Raw genomic sequence first — 15841 nt, forward strand, 5'->3', positions numbered from 1 at the left:
GATTGGTAAAGGGAGTGCATTTATTTCTCATCTGTAAACTGGTAGAGCATTAACTGCTTGATGCACTCTATAAGTTCAGTAGCTCACGGGAATGGCAGCAACTCGATCGGCCTAGTGGTGATCGATATGGCGGGAGGGATGGTAACCAGGGTGGGCTTGTCATGCTTGTGTTTGAGTCTTCTTTTGAGTTGTGCTGTGGGGAGAGAATTGAGGGGTGATGAGCAATATAATAATGAGGAGTTCTTGTTCTTTGGCAAAGGAGGGGGCTTTGGTTTTGGTAAGGGAGGAGGGTTTGGGTTTGGCAAGGGAGGAGGATTCGGTGGTGGGATTGGAGGCGGAGGTGGTGCTGGTGGTGGGCTTGGTGGTGGTCATGGCAGTGGTTTGGGTGGTGGCCATGGTGGTGGACTTGGAGGCAGTGTAGGTGGTGGTTTCGGTGGTGGGCATGGTGGTGGTATTGGAGGTGGCATAGGTGGTGGTCATGGTGGTGGTATTGGTGGCGGCATTGGTGGTGGTCATGGTGCTGGTGTAAGAGGTGGCATTGGTGGTGGTTATGGTGGTGGTGTAGGCGGTGGCATTGGTGGTGGTGTAGGCAGTAGCATTGGTAGCGGCCATGGTGGTGGACTAGGAGAAGGTGTTGGCGGCGGTGGGGCTGGTGGTGGAGTTGGAATAGGTGGCGGCCATGGAGGTGGAATTGGTGGTGGTGGAGGGTTCGGTAAAGGTGGTGGCATTGGTATAAGTGGTGGAGGGTTTGGAAAGGGTGGTGGAATTGGTTTTGGTGGTGGTCATGGTGTTGGCATTGGTGGCAAGCATGAAGGTGGAATTGGCAGCGGTTTTGGCAAAGGTGGTGGATTTGGAGGTGGGATTGGTGGAGGTTTTGGCAAAGGTGGAGGCTTTGGTGGTGGTTTTGGAGGTGGGATTGGTGGAGGTTTTGGCAAAGGTGGAGGCTTTGGTGGTGGAATAGGTGGAATTGGTGGTGGTTTTGGAAAAGGTGGTGGGATTGGTGCAATTGGTGGAGGTTTTGGCAAAGGTGGAGGATTTGGTGGTGGAATTGGAGGAATCAGTGGCGGTTTGGGCAAAGGTGGTGGATTTGGTGGAGGGTACGGCAAAGGTGGTGGTGGTGGATTTGGTGGAGGAATAGGCAAGGATGGAGGATTTGGTGGGGGTAGTGGGTTCGGAGGTGGTGGTGGTGGCTTTGGTGGAGGTGGTGGTGGTGGCTTTGGTGGAGGTGGTGGTGGTGGCTATGGAGGTCATGGCATCACTGCTGGAGATTTGAACTGAGCTAGTACGTATCATGTACATGGCTGCATGGCTTACCTTTTTTTTATCGTTGGTAAATAAGTTTGCCTCATGAGTTCTCGTGTTCAATTTGTTTTATTAGTAGACTTTGCTGTGAGTTCAATTTGTTGTACGAGTGTTCTTTGCTAGTTAAAATTGTGACTTAAAATTTGTTCTGTCAGTGAACTTTGCTAGTGAAATTGTGAGTTCAATTTGTTCAATTGTCCAATCATGAACTTTGCTCTCTCTCTCTCTCTCTCTCTCTCTCTCTCTCTCTCTCTTTTGTGGGTAGACAAATATTCCAATTTCTCTTTATTAGCTAACAATAGTTCAATACATTACAGTGGAGAAAAGTAATTTTCCAGCTTCCACAAGTGACGAAACTTTGTTTCAATCCACTTCCATGCCTTCGACTCGAAAAAATGTTAATTTTATATTTCTTTAAAAAATTTAAAGTTGCTTTTTATAAGTGTCCGGTAAAGGTAGAAAACAGTCTTTTTTTTTTTATGACGAGAAACCCTCGCCAAAGCGAAAAAAACCCTAAATGGCAGGATCACCCTGCCTTAAATGGCCCACATCTGAAAGCTACATACACCCATGCACCAACAATGTTTGATCCAACACCTTCATCAATCACTTCGTTGACCATGCAGGCGAGATCAAGGTAAAAAGCAGTTGTATACAGGACAGCATATATACTTACTAATCTATGACAATATGGATGAACCATCATGCTTTATTGCTCAGTGCTCACTATGCACATGAATCATGAATGAGGATGCAACCATGAAACCTAAGAATGAAGAGTAGCGGAAGTGCACATTCTAAGCTATGGCTAAATATTTGTTACTAATTATGGTTATGAACTAATGAGTATGAATCAGCTATTAATTTTCTATTTTTTTAGTATTATACGCTACAGACCAGCCTCAAGGGGGGTTGGCGTAGTAGGGTGGGCCTTGGCTGCTAGACGGGCAGTCAAGGTTTGATTCCCATGGGCATCCCCCCTTTGCACAAGCCATCGCGTAGCATAGGCCCCCAGGGCCAAGAGTCCTAGCCTCAAAGTTTTATGCTGTCAGCACGATGACCGTAGGTATGGCAGGCTGAGCCTGTGCAACCAGGTCTTCATGCCGGGTGCAGTTTCTTCAGGCTATAAATTAAAAAAAAAAATGCTACAGATTGCCTGGTTTTTTAATAAGAAACAAGTTTTTAATGACGTCACTGTGACATGAAAGCATGCTCAAGGGTTTCAGAAACTACAATGTACCAAAACTTTATGAATCAAAAGATTTTCTTTTTACATCAGAAAAACACAAAAACACTATCTTACATTCCTTAGCAAACAACTCATGCTGAAACATAGATTGAGTCAATATAGTTGCACCCATATTTTCAGTTCAATCATTTCATATCTTCCTTAGTATTAGATATTTATCCTTGTTTGCTTGTGGTGCAAAATAGATGTGTGTACGTGTGTCTGTTGCCACTATAAGTATGGGCCTAAAATTTGTGTCTTTTTATATTTACACAGAGAAACCACCCCTGGAACAAAGACCTAGCTGTGTTGGCTCTGTATGACATACTTATGGTCACTATCCTGACAGCGTAAAACTATGTGGGCTTACCCCTTATCCTCAGAGAGTCACCACGCTTTGGCTTGCACAAGGGGGTGACGGCCATGAGATTTAAACCTAGACCACCTGCCTAGCGGCCTAGGCCCCATCCCACTATGCCAAACCCCTTTGGGGCCAAATTTATGCCATTTAAAAAATTGGTTGGTTATGGTTCTTAAGGTTATTCCCTCTTGGGCTTGGATTCACGTATGAAAGTAGGCCTGTACCCAACTGAACCTTGGTAAGGAAACATAGGTATGATCTATCTGAGTTTGGTTTTTACTTAAAACCTGTATAATTTTTAATAATCAACAAAACTACGTACACGCATTATATGCTAAATGAAACATGATAGAAATCTGATAACAGTTCGGAAAGAAAATTCTGTCTCAAGATAACCCTCCACGGTTGGTCTCGTCAGTTTATAACAGGATCTTAGTGCAGGTTAATTATAGATTTCTACAATTAATCTTGGCCTACTCATATCACCTTACCCAAGTACGTAACCAACTAATACTTAATATCATGCATTATACTCTGTGGTAGACACGGAAAACCTAAGAAGTTTCACCAACTGACAGCCTGCCAATATGCAATAAAGTGATGGAGATTCCCTTGGCCTATAAAGTAATGAGTATCTCCTAAACAGTCTGATCCAAGGTTGTTAAATGCGATGAGGCGAAGCGAGGCGTTGAGCCTGCGCTTCGCCTCTGAGGCGTACGCCTCAGGTACTGAGGCGTACGCCTCTCACAACTGGAATGGAAGTGAAGCGGTGGGAGGGGAGGCAGTAAGAGAAGGACCACCGCCCAGCTGGTACGGAAGCGAGGGATATGCCGGTCGTCCGGTGGTCGGAGAAGACTGAGCAGCAGCTGCAGCACAGCAACTCCGGTGGTCGGTGGTCACAACTGGTCGGAGGTTGATGAGGGGCGCATCACAGCAACGCCTCAGTACCTTGAGCGTGCGCCTCGCCTCTGAGGCGTACGCTTCAGGTACTGAGGCGTACGCCTCTCACAACACTGGTCTGATCTCCTAAACTATCCTAAACGTCTTTGAAAGGATAAAGTTTCAGTTGTTTGCTTAATTTAAACTCACAGACTATTCTCTCTGACTTACTATAAACATATATTAGATTAGGCATTTTTTGTGTTTAAATGCTTATTTAGAAGGATAAAAAATCAAGGGGTGAAATAAAAATTGAGGTTTCTCATAGAATTGATTTGATTCAAAGCATAGTTTTCAGTGAAGAAGAAATAATAAAAGCATCTACAGGTAAGTATTTAGCCAAAAAAAAAAAAGGCGCAACAAAGTTTTTAAACCGTTTAGGAGCTAATCATTGCTGTATATATATAGAGAGAGTCTTGAATATGAGAACTGAAGAGTATGAGAACCGGTCAGAATTGGTCTCCATCGTTCAATCAGATTTGATCGAATGATGGAGAGACTGGTCTACACTTTTTTTTTCTCCAAAAGTTCTCTGATTGATCCTTTTTACGAAAACTTGCAAAACTGGTCCTTTCAAAACCTACAAAACTAGTCTCTCTCTCTCTAGAGCCTTTTTTCTCCTCTCTATCTCTCTGTTGGATTATTAAAGTTCAGGATGTAAAGGTTGTGCTTCATTATTAAAGTATTCGATGCAATTTCAGGCGTTCGCCTGAACGAGAGTAAGTGCGCTTTGGTCTTACTCAATGTTGACCCTCTTTTCCAATCGACTGCTGCAAGGATCTTCAATTGCTCAATATCCGACTTTCCAGTCAATTTTTTGGGTTTTTCCTTGCACTCACTGCAGCCGGCAGGAACTTCATCTTGAATGTCTACTATAGAGCGGGTGTGTAAGACCCACAATTTTTTTAGAAAATTTCTAAATAAAATTCACGAGGCATTTACCGGTAAAAATATCATTTTTTTTCATAATGCGAAACAAATCAATTTCTACGAACCAGTTATACTTAGGATATTCGTCGCTTTTCGAATATATGCTCAAACACTCTGGAGGTCATAACTTCCTACCTGAACAAAATCAAGAGATTTTCTCGAGCCAACTTTCTTAGTTACGTCAATACGAAGGGAATGACGTACTTAGAATTTTTCGGAAAAAAATCACCGAAAATCCGAAATTTTTGCGGGACCCACGGAAATGTTGGTGGGGCCTACAAAAATATTTCTCAGAAAATATTCGGTGGGACCCACAAAAATATCCCATGGAATATTTCAGATGGATAAGATCAAATAGTCAGATGGATAAGATCAAATAGTCAGATGGATAAGATCAACTTGGATTTTTGAAAAAGACAGGGGTATTGAAGTAAAAGGGCTTGCTTAGGGGCTAAGCAAGTTTGGCTATAAAAGGAGAAGAGACCCATTTAGAAAAATCGTCCCCCACCCCCTTGCCTCCTCTTTCTCTCTCCTAAACCTCCCCTACCTAGCCTTGCCCACCTGAGTCTACATGATTTGGTCCTAGCCTGCCTGCCCTGGTCCTAGCTCACCTGACCTGGTCAAAACACAGTTGACTTGACTTGAACCTAGTTGGGTTTGAAGTCAAAGTCAAAGTCTTTTTTGGTCCAAATTTTGATTTAAATTTTTGAACCCAGACTTAGCCTGCTTCGGCTAAGACCGAACCTACTGAACCCAGTTGACTTGGACCAAACTCAGTTTGGTTCAAACCACTTGGATTGAGCAACTTGACCTGCTATACCTCTTTCTCAAGTAGGTCGACCTTATCTAACCTCTTGACGAAAGGAACGAACCTCGTTTGAAGCGTTGGAGCGTTCTGGAGTCGTTTCTTCCGCAAATTGAAGTAAGTTTGCTTCGTTGATCCATCTCTCTCAAGTATTTGCTTGTTTGTATATAGCATATATTTTCTGAAGTAGTATTTGATTCTAGTTCTTGGTTGAGCCCTCTAGGACACTTCGGTGTTCACGCGCTCACCTCGTAACTATCGTTGGATATATATGTTTGAAAGCGCAGTATATGCGTTTTTAAAAATGGTATCTCGCCTTAGTTTCTAGTTGAGCCCTCTAGGACACTTCGGTGTTCACTCGCTCGCCTTATAACTATCGTTGGATACAAATCTTGGTGTATATCGTCTGAAAATGGGCTATCGCGTCTTATATCGCCAAGGCTGTGTAATTTGCCTTTGCCGTCACGTCGTATGATGCCAAGGCTTCCTGCTTTCTGCAATTTTTGATTAATGCACTTTTGATTAAGCATTTACTTACGCCATCACGTTGAATGACGCCAAGGCTCCTGCTTTCTGTAAATATATATATATATAATATTTCATTCAGTTACACACCCTGAACAATAGTATATGCATTTACTTTATGTCACCGTTGTATAAAGCACATGCTTCTACTTATACTAAATATATGGCATATAAATGAGCGTTCAAATGGAGATCAACTCCAGATCACCAATGTGATTCCCTTACCGCTACTCGTTCAAGATTATGCTTGACGAATGAAACCCCTATTGGAAAGACTTCGCTTTTTGGCAAAATGCTCTTTACGTAAAGACTAAGCCATTTGCGTATGGCCTGGCTGTGGCCCAAGGTTCCAAACAACCTTGATCGATGCACGGTATGCACAACAATGCATATCTATTTCTCGAGTTAAGCGTAGCAATTTTCTGTCAAAAAAGGGAGATGCCGCTGAAATGGATAAAAGAAACACACGCTTTCTTCGCCAAAGAGAGGAAGTGCTGTTGAAATTTCTGAAGAAGCTAAGAATAGCTCAGAAAGATCGTAGCAGGATACTCCGTCATATAGCAGAGTGCTACCCAGTTCATGGAATACCTTCTACAACGTAGAAGGGATCGTCGCACCACTGCCGATAGAGCAGGGGAGGTGCTGACGATATGGTTGGCAGAAGAGCTGCCAAAACTGGTTAAATAGCATAATGATGTCTGTTGTTGGAACGATGCCAGAATGGCTCGTCTCCCAAATACTTGTAAGGGCACTTTGCTCGTAAGAGCCGCTGAGCCAGAGTAGAGGTTGCGCCTTGACTAGGTTTGGAATCGTTGCATAAAAATATGCCGAACAACTGATCTATTTAGATCGAGTCATATGCATGCTCATTGAGAACGATTATACAACCAGACTCGTAAGGGCCGAAGAGCCAAAGTATGTTGTTTTCGCCCATAAGAGGTGTGATGCTCGTGATGCAGTGTCGAGAGCGATGTTAAGCATGCATATGAATAAGACTTAAGGTCGCATATACCTCGTGATTGAAGATCGTGTTAGGGGTATCCCCCTCGGTTGATGACCGTGCTTGGGGCATACTGAATGGGGTCAGGTATATACTCCTGTAGTGTTGAGGCACGGGCTGCCTAAATGACATGCAATATCTGACCAAGTAATTGTAAGACTGACAGACCCCTTTAGGAATTATGCTCACTGTGGAATGATAGTGATGATACAACCTTGACTGACATGTATTAAACTTTGGACCTGATAGAGTCCACGATGGCCTTAGTCACTCATGGGTTTTGGGGTCGTGGTTATCCTTAAGATCTAAGGATTGAACTCAACTACTGCAAGTAGAAGATTCATCTGAATATGGGTCTAGTAGGGTTCTCCCGGTTAAAACACACCACCCTACTATGGATAGGGTCGTCAGGCCTATGGGGTATCTAAAATACATAGAATAATCAACCTCTAGAATATCAAGTTGATGCCCGGACAATTGCTTCGCCTGCATACCAAGGGTGGAAGAGGTTAAATATCGAAACAATGGATTAGCTTAGGTTCAGCGATGCTTGAATGTATGAGTGGATGGGCGTTGTTGAGTCAATCCTGCATAACCTTTGTGAAGGTGTCATGATTGGTATACGATTGGACCGACTGGGCAAAGACCCGTGTTGTATCCGCATGTCTAAGCGAAGCTGTCCTTAGATGCGTGGGATACGGATGTGCCAAGTATAAAGACTTGAGCACGATATTCAACCCAAAAGAGGCTTGCACTAAGTCATGAAGACTTGAGCGAATGTTCAACTCATAGCCCTAAGGAGGCTCTTGTGATATATGCTAAGTCGTGGAGACTTTAGCGTCGTTATTGCGAACTGCGATCCTAAGTAGTCAACGTATGTACTTGAGTTGAATGGTTATACGATTGCTTGCTTACCAGACCATTAGTGGTCCTGACCCCGTTTAATGGGGATTTCAGGTGTTGGACCTGCATTGCGATATGCAGAGCAAGGCGGCATCGAGTTCCAGGGTTTCTTTAGACATAGTTGTATTGCTTTCTTTTATTGAATCTATACTGCTTTTCAAAGCAGTGATGTTGTAATAAACATGTGGTTTTCGATAAAATGAAACACTTTGGTTGTCAATGAGTTGCTTGGCCACATACCTGTAATGTGCCTGGGGTTTTCTAAAACTGACGACTCATTATCGTCTGATTCCGCTGCTAAAAACTTTCAGAAGATCCGCTGTAAAGAAAAAAAAAAGAAATTCATGAAAATTTTAACTTAACTTTGTTTTTGGAAATCTGGGGCGTTACAAAGTGCAAGGGAGATTTCAGTCTTGGAAGGCCCGATATTTATCTTTTGAGGGACGAGTGACGCTAATTCACCATGTTTTGATCCGATTACCAGAGTTTTGTAAGAGCATGTCCATTATACTGATGACAGTAGAACAAACAATTAACCGTTTGCTTTCACACTTCCTTTAATCTGGGAATATGTCTCACAAAAAGCACCCGCTTGTTTCTTTGCAAAAGATCATTCTTCCGAGGCAGCGAGGCGGCTTGGAAATTCCGGCTCTAAGAAAGAGAAGCATCATTTTAGTCTTGAAGTGAGATTGGGTAGCTTTCACATCTCAATCTCTTTGGGCTACATTTATTAGGCAAAAATATGGTAGTCTACCTGACTCCATTCTTTCAACGCCCAGTTCAGTGTATCATTCACCCCTCTAGCTGGAGTGGCGGAAGACACTTCGCTCCTTCAGTGGCAGGGATCTTAGGCCTGTCCATGGCCACCCATGGCTTCACTGGGCTATGATGAGCAGAGATAGGTTCTCCATTAAGCAAGGTTACCATTCCTTGTTGCCATCCGGGATGGACTGGTTTCCTAGTGATTGTATGTGGGGTAAGGGGCCTACTCCAAGGGAAAAAGCTTTGGCATGACTCGTGGCTCTAAATCGTGTTCAAACCTAGATTAACGCCAGGAAGCGGGGGATTCAATTTCCTAGCATGTGCGTTCTGTGCGAGAAGGCAGTAGAGGACACGACTCACCTATTTTGGCTTTGCCCGGTCGTTCTAGACTTATTTTGCTAAGCTTGGGGTGCACCTTCTATTCAAACTTGTCTGAATTCCGTTATTCGAGACCTCTTGCTTGGTCCCATGATTTTACGAAACAAAAAAAGTGGAGATTATTGTGGCGGGTATGGTTGTTTTCAGCATGGTAGGTGATCTAGACTGAAAGAAATGACATCTTCTTCAAGGGCATCAAATTTGATTTCGGAAGGCTTCACCAACGAGTCATGTCTGATGTGTATCTGGCTCTTAAATTACATAGTAGAGAGGGGGGTTTGATTTGCTTGTACTCTGAATTGGCACAACCACCATCTAGATTGTGGTTGTCTTACTCCTATGTTTCTCTCTCATCCAATATTCTGTTGGATGTATTTTGGTAATGTTGAATGGTGAATGTTCTCTCTCTTTGCTGGATTATTGATCAGCTCCTCTCTCTCAGCATCTTTCTTTTTTTCGTCTCTTGGTGAGTCGCCCAACTTGGTGATCTTTGTTGGATGAGGCTGCTAGTTGTCGGGGTAAACCCTCTTTTTTGAGAGCCTTCAGATTCACTTGATCATTTTGAATTCATCGCCAATAGACGTTCTCTTAGAGAAGCAGATCAAAACATTGCTTTTTGTTGAAAATTGTTGGGTTTTCTGCACCAGGTCGCTCAATTCAGAAGTTTTTCAAGGGTCAGCCATGATCGATTATTGGTGTGAGTCTTAACTGATCCAACTACTTAATCATTTCTTATTAAAAAAAATTATTAAAATACCCCAATCATTTTTTAAGGGTATATCGAGATTTAGTTAAATCATTCAAAATCTTAAGGGCAAAAAATTAAGATGCCAAATATTTGAATATCATTCTTGATTTTATTTTGAATTTGACAAATACTTCATCGATTTCTTTGTTTGTTCTTTTTGAAGCTACCTCACCGACTATGTACATTATATCGGCTTTCCACATCTTCAAATAAGCTTCAGGTTGGATCCACATCTTTAAAACAACTTCAGGTTGGATCTTCTCCAAGTTCAACTCTTTGAAGTTGCAATATCTCTTTTTTTGCTATATCTGATTCTAATTCCAAACATCTCACTTTATCAACAGCTCCACAAACACATTCAACATTACGATAATCATACCTTTCATTTGATTCTTGATCTATTTTTACCTTTATCAACCATCAAAGAACATTTATTGTCAATATTTGAATAATGATATTATACATTTAAACACCATTTGAAGAAATTGCATGTCATTTTTGCTAAAAAAACAATAAAAATTACACAATTACATGTAACACACAAGTGATGCATTGATAAAAAAAAAACCATTACATTACCCAATTAGGACATCCATATAAATATCTCACAACATAAAAATAAAGAAAGTGCATATTCATTAGGAAACAATCATATGATGAATAATCCATCAAAAATTATTACAAAGTGGGGCCAAAAAAGTGAATTTTCTGATATGTTGAGAATCTAGAGAAGTGCATGAGTTATGCAGTCGAACAACCGGCGTCACGTGCATGGTCTAGGAAAATGAGAACACGGCCCTCACGGTCGTGCACTGCTCAGCGTTGAGAAGAACAACCTCCACTTGACGCAGTGGTGAGAACCGCAACCTTCACGCATGGGTGTTATCGTGAAGTCTGCTAGTGTAGTGAGGATGCCAATAGCTTTGTTAATGGAATGATGTAGGTTGTATTCTCCCAATGCACGGCTGTGCGACACGATAATCCAATGGTAACGTGAAGAAAGGAATACTCAGACCAATGTATTTGAGCCCCAATGTATTATTAAAAAGACTGGTAACGTCTACAAACTGAGAATACTAATAATGAAAGAAAGCAATGACTGACAAAGATTAAACAAGCTGATTGAAAAAAGGAATAAAGAAATAAATGAACAGTAAAAAATGTGCGGTTGAAGCAAAAGTGGCAGCAAAACTTTTCAGAACTCCCATCTCCCCTTTTCATGAAACCCTAGGCAGGGTATTAATAATGCCTGGCTAAATCTGGGTCTCGGGTCCAGTCCTTGGACCCGAGACAACTCGTTGCCACTGTACCCGTTGCTGCTGGTGGATCGGGGCGTTGGCACGGTGTAGTGTCACTTTCAGCCTGAGCTCGCCTTGAATAGGTATGCAGGGGCACCATGTCCTTGCGCTGGGGCACTCGCGATTAGATATCCATTATTTGGGTCTTATCATTCATCCCATGGGAGTCCAGACCCATGGACCCGCTCGGGTCACTCTGTGTGAACTGGACCCGGTCCTGCTCTGCATCAATGAGTTAAAACATGCTCTTTCACTTTAGTAGAATATGATCACCAAGTTAAGCGACTCATCGAGAGAAGAGAAAACAAAGACATTGACAGAGAGAGAAAGAAAGAGAACAAAAAACTTGGTGAAATAACCCAACAATTTTCAACTGAAATCGCTGTTTCGATCTGCTCGACTCCCAAAGAACGTCTGTCGGTGATGGATTCAGAACGATCGGGTGAATCTGGAGGCTCTCAAGAAAAAGGGTTTACCCTGGCAGCTAGCAGCTTCATCTAACAAAGATCACCAAGTTGGGTGACTCACCGAAAGAGGAGAAAAAGAAAGACACTGAGAGAGAGAGAGGAGTGGATCGACTGTTACCTGAGGGGCGAGAATCCAACAGAGAGAGTGAGAGACAAATAGAGAGAGAGAGAGGAGAAAAGATGCTTTCGTATGAGAGAGAGAGAGACTAGTTTTGCAGGTTTTGAAAGGATCAATTTTGAAGTTTTGTAGGCTTTGTAAAAAGGACCAGTTAGAGACATCTTTTGTAAAAAAAAAAAAAGGGTGGAGGCCATTCTCTCTTTGACTGGTTCTCACAATCTTCAGTTCTCATATTCCAGGGATTATATATAGGGAGAGAGAGTGTAGACTAATTCGTGCCTATTGTAGCATACACGATTTTTGAAGGTTTTTTTTTCATATTTTTCTTGAATCTTACCGTACAGGTGCATTCTACATGCTTGATTTTATAGGAATAGACTCTTATATTGTCTAATTCGGATGTTTGCGTAGGTTTTTATGATGTTTGAAAAAAGACAGCATAAAATTTTTATAATTATCATGAATATCTAAGCACAAATTTATATTTTTTGTTGAAAAAACATGAAATTGACCATGTCAAATGCATACGTGGGATCAGATTTGGAAAAAATAACCTGGAAATCCACTGTTCAAATAGAGTAGTGTTGTGTGTCTTACGCATGAAAAATATGAGTTGGATAGAATTGAATCTGGGGTCCATATGATCAGTGCTCACACCTTCAGGTACAATAGGCTGTTAAACGAGTTAGAGTGATTTTTTTTTTGAAGGAAAAAATAGTTGAATCAATCGACCTTGATAGTAAGCTAGCACATGTTAAATCTGCTTGTTTTTTTAAATCAATGGCTTGTTCGTTTTGTCGAAATTAATGGTGAGAAATTGACCTATTTTCAATAATAGTGTTCATGGCATGCAATAATAATTCTTCTGATGTCATACTTATTAAAAACTTAAAACATGCATTACCCAATATCATAATTGCATTCAATTTCATCAGGAGTTCATATTTTGCCTAACTTAACTGACACATATTCAGTTAGGGACCCGATTAAGCAAGATTTGCCATGCTGTTATAACAGTCACCATTCTTTACACACACATAGACCTGAGCTCATTTTCTTTTAATAGATGCACATTTTTATTAGCTTTCATACACCATAATCGAGAGGGTATTGCGTGTGCACCCCCGAAACACACACAGTGCATGTTCCGGGGCCCCTACACCCCACTGAGCGCCGGGCGTTCAGTGGAGACCCAAAAATACACTGTAGCTACACTGCATGTTCCTGGGGGAGGAACATATAACCTGCCCGCGCCATAAACTGTTAGTAAAAACTTTTCAAAATGGAGTTAGGTAAGTTTTACCGGCTTGAGGTCGGTTGCCAACTTTGCAAGGGTAAAATCAATAAAATCTAGACTATTCATCCTCTTTTTTTTTTTTTTAAAAAACTACGATATCACGTCATGCTATGCCACATCGATGCAGTCAGATTTCTTACAATTACAAAAATATAACCATGATGCATATCCGTACCAACTTATGACTACTATGCACGGGTATACACAAGTGCACAAAAGAACGCCTTTGGCCATCAATGAAATTATTGGTTTTTTATAACCCACAGATCGAAGCATGATATTTACAGACAGTGTAAAATGAGATAACAACAATTCTTTCTTATTCCTTTTTTTTACATTTCCAAGATGGCTTGATAGAAGCCCGTGCTATTACTATTGCACCGAGCTTGAACCAATGAATCTCAGGCTCAGCTGGGTTTGGTGAGGCCTTTTGTTGCTTGAGGGTGTCAGTAGCTGATTTGTACCTATTCAGACCACAGGCCTTCGACTGATCCTCCAATAGATCAACCATTTCCCGGTTTCACAATCCAAACATTTTGTGCTCGTTTTTTTTATAGAGATGAATTAGTATTTTTAATTTCAAAGGATAATATAGGAAACCAAAAAAAGCAACAAGAAATCATGTTTTCCAAAAATGATCGATGTTGACATGAGACCCCCATTTGACAGCATCCAAGAAATTTATGGCTCACTTTTGAAATTAGGTACAAAAGGTTGGCCCATAAATGCAAATTTTCCAAAAATAAGCAATACCATCCACATCAAAAGACCAAAACCTTGGTAGCTTGTGAACTGAAACTAAAAAAAAAAATAGTGATTTACAGGCGAACTTTATTCTTTCCGAAAGTCAAGCCTCCTTACTGGCGCCATTTATGTAAAAATCTTATAATGAAATACATCTTTCTGCTAATTAAATGGTATTGGAACCTTAACTCATAAATATTGTAAGATGAAACAGTAGTCAAAGTTATCCCAGCTACAACTTTGGTTTTAGCGATATGGTATGTTGTTCTCTCCGACCCATTTACCTTCCTGGTTGAGGGTTCAAGTACATGAATCCTATTTGTGGTCCATCGGGTACCGGACCCATTTTATCCTACCCTTTTCCTCCTCGTCGTTCCCACCGAGTCTCTGCCGAGAGAGAGAGAGAGAGAGAGAGAGAGAGAGAGAGAGTTCTTCTCCTCTTTCTTAAGAGCGCTTTTTTGGATTTCGAATGCGTTTTGTCGATTCCAAGGGGTTTCGTGAATTGGGTATCTCAAAATCATGAAATTTTCGTAGATTACAATCCTGTTACTGGTGGTTTCGAATCAGAATTCGATTGGGCTTCGAACCCAACATAATGAACCGAGCTTGGGGATGGGCCCTAGGACTATTTTTCATCTTCCTCGTGGCCACAATCTGGATTGCCGCCAGCTACATCGTTCAATCCGTCGTCGATTCGGGCGTCTCTCCCTTCCTAATCACGTATATCTGCAATTCCCTCTTCATAATTTACATCCCCATCGTCGAGACAGGGCGCTACTTGGAGCGCTCGATCGTCAAATCGGGCTTTAGGCATAGTTCCGAGGACAATCACAATTCATCACATTCGAAAGACTGAGAAAATCATTCTATTGGGTGAGAATTCTTCGAATTCGGGGTTCGACGATAATTCAGGCAGAGTATCAGAACCCGGCAAAGAGGCGGTGAGCAAGATGGGATTGCCAGATGACGTGATTGAGTCGTTGGTGGTGCAGACTGAAGCCAGCGAATTTGAAAATGACGTTGAATTGAAATCAGACGCGAAACCATGTCTGAATCGCCGCAGAGTAGCAAGGATCGGTCTCTTGATTAGCCCATTTTGGTTTCTGGCTCAGATTAAATCAGCTTACGTTTAATCTCTCCCTGAAGTACACCACTGTTACTGTAAGAATCAATTTCGATATTGGTTTCCTCTTTCTTGCAGCAAATTTGAAACGCATGCACGAAGAACACGAATTTCTGGTAACGATTGGTTAATTTTGTGGAGTTTGTGCTCTGCAGTCGAATACCATCTTGAGCAGTGCTTCTAGTCTTTTTACTTTCTTGGTCGCTTTAGCATTCTTGGGTGAGGTGTTTACTTGGGTGAAGTTGATCAGCGTTCTTCTTTGTATGGCGGGGACGGTGATCGTGAGTTTGGGTGATTCAGGCTCAGAGAGTAGCGTTGCTACGAACCCGGTGCTTGGCGATGTTCTAGCGCTTGTGTCAGCAGCGTTTTATGCTGTTTATATCACATTAATAAGGAAGATGATCCCGGACGAAGATAAAGGAGAAGTTCAGGTCACCATGGCAGAGTTCCTCGGGTATCTCGGGCTTTCCAACCCCTTGATTTTCTTTCCGGTAGCTCTTCTGTTGAATTTCACTGGATGGGAACCCTTTCACGAGCTCAGTTGGAAGCAGGTTGGCCTCATTGTTGGAAAAGGTCAGTATTTCAATCCGCCAGTGGTTCTTGTTATGCTATCTGTCTCCTTTTCTATTTTTTGTTCATAGATGCATGTATGAACGAAAAAATTTGTGTTATTTTTTTTTCTCAAGTTTCCTACTTTTATAGGCCCCTTATTTTTCTCTTTCCGACAACCCTCTAAACCATTGATAAATGGTGATTTCAATAGCATATGATAATATTGGAGGCCTAAATTTGACCAGATTTTTGCTTAATGTCAGCGTTAACTTGACCTAATAGGTCCGGCCTGCTACATCATTAGACAGGTACAAACTGCAAACAAGGGAAACATTATGGAGAATCCATGTACTTGAATATG

General features: G+C 41.7%; 1 pseudogene across 1 annotated transcript in view; it reads left to right on the plus strand.

The window, feature by feature from the left end:
* Positions 1-14319: 14319 nt before the first annotated feature.
* The window catches only part of LOC149821942 (putative vacuolar membrane protein YML018C), a 50753-nt pseudogene continuing 49231 nt past the window's right edge, over positions 14320-15841 (plus strand). Inside the window, exons 1-2 of the transcript XR_016425767.1 lie at positions 14320-14966; positions 15084-15501. The product of XR_016425767.1 is annotated as a putative vacuolar membrane protein YML018C (transcript). The remainder of the gene's footprint in view (positions 14967-15083; positions 15502-15841) is intronic.

The sequence above is a fragment of the Nuphar pumila genome, chromosome 11 (genome assembly GCF_984573655.1).
Source record: "Nuphar pumila chromosome 11, dmNupPumi1.hap1.1, whole genome shotgun sequence".
Taxonomy (NCBI): Eukaryota; Viridiplantae; Streptophyta; class Magnoliopsida; order Nymphaeales; family Nymphaeaceae; genus Nuphar; species Nuphar pumila.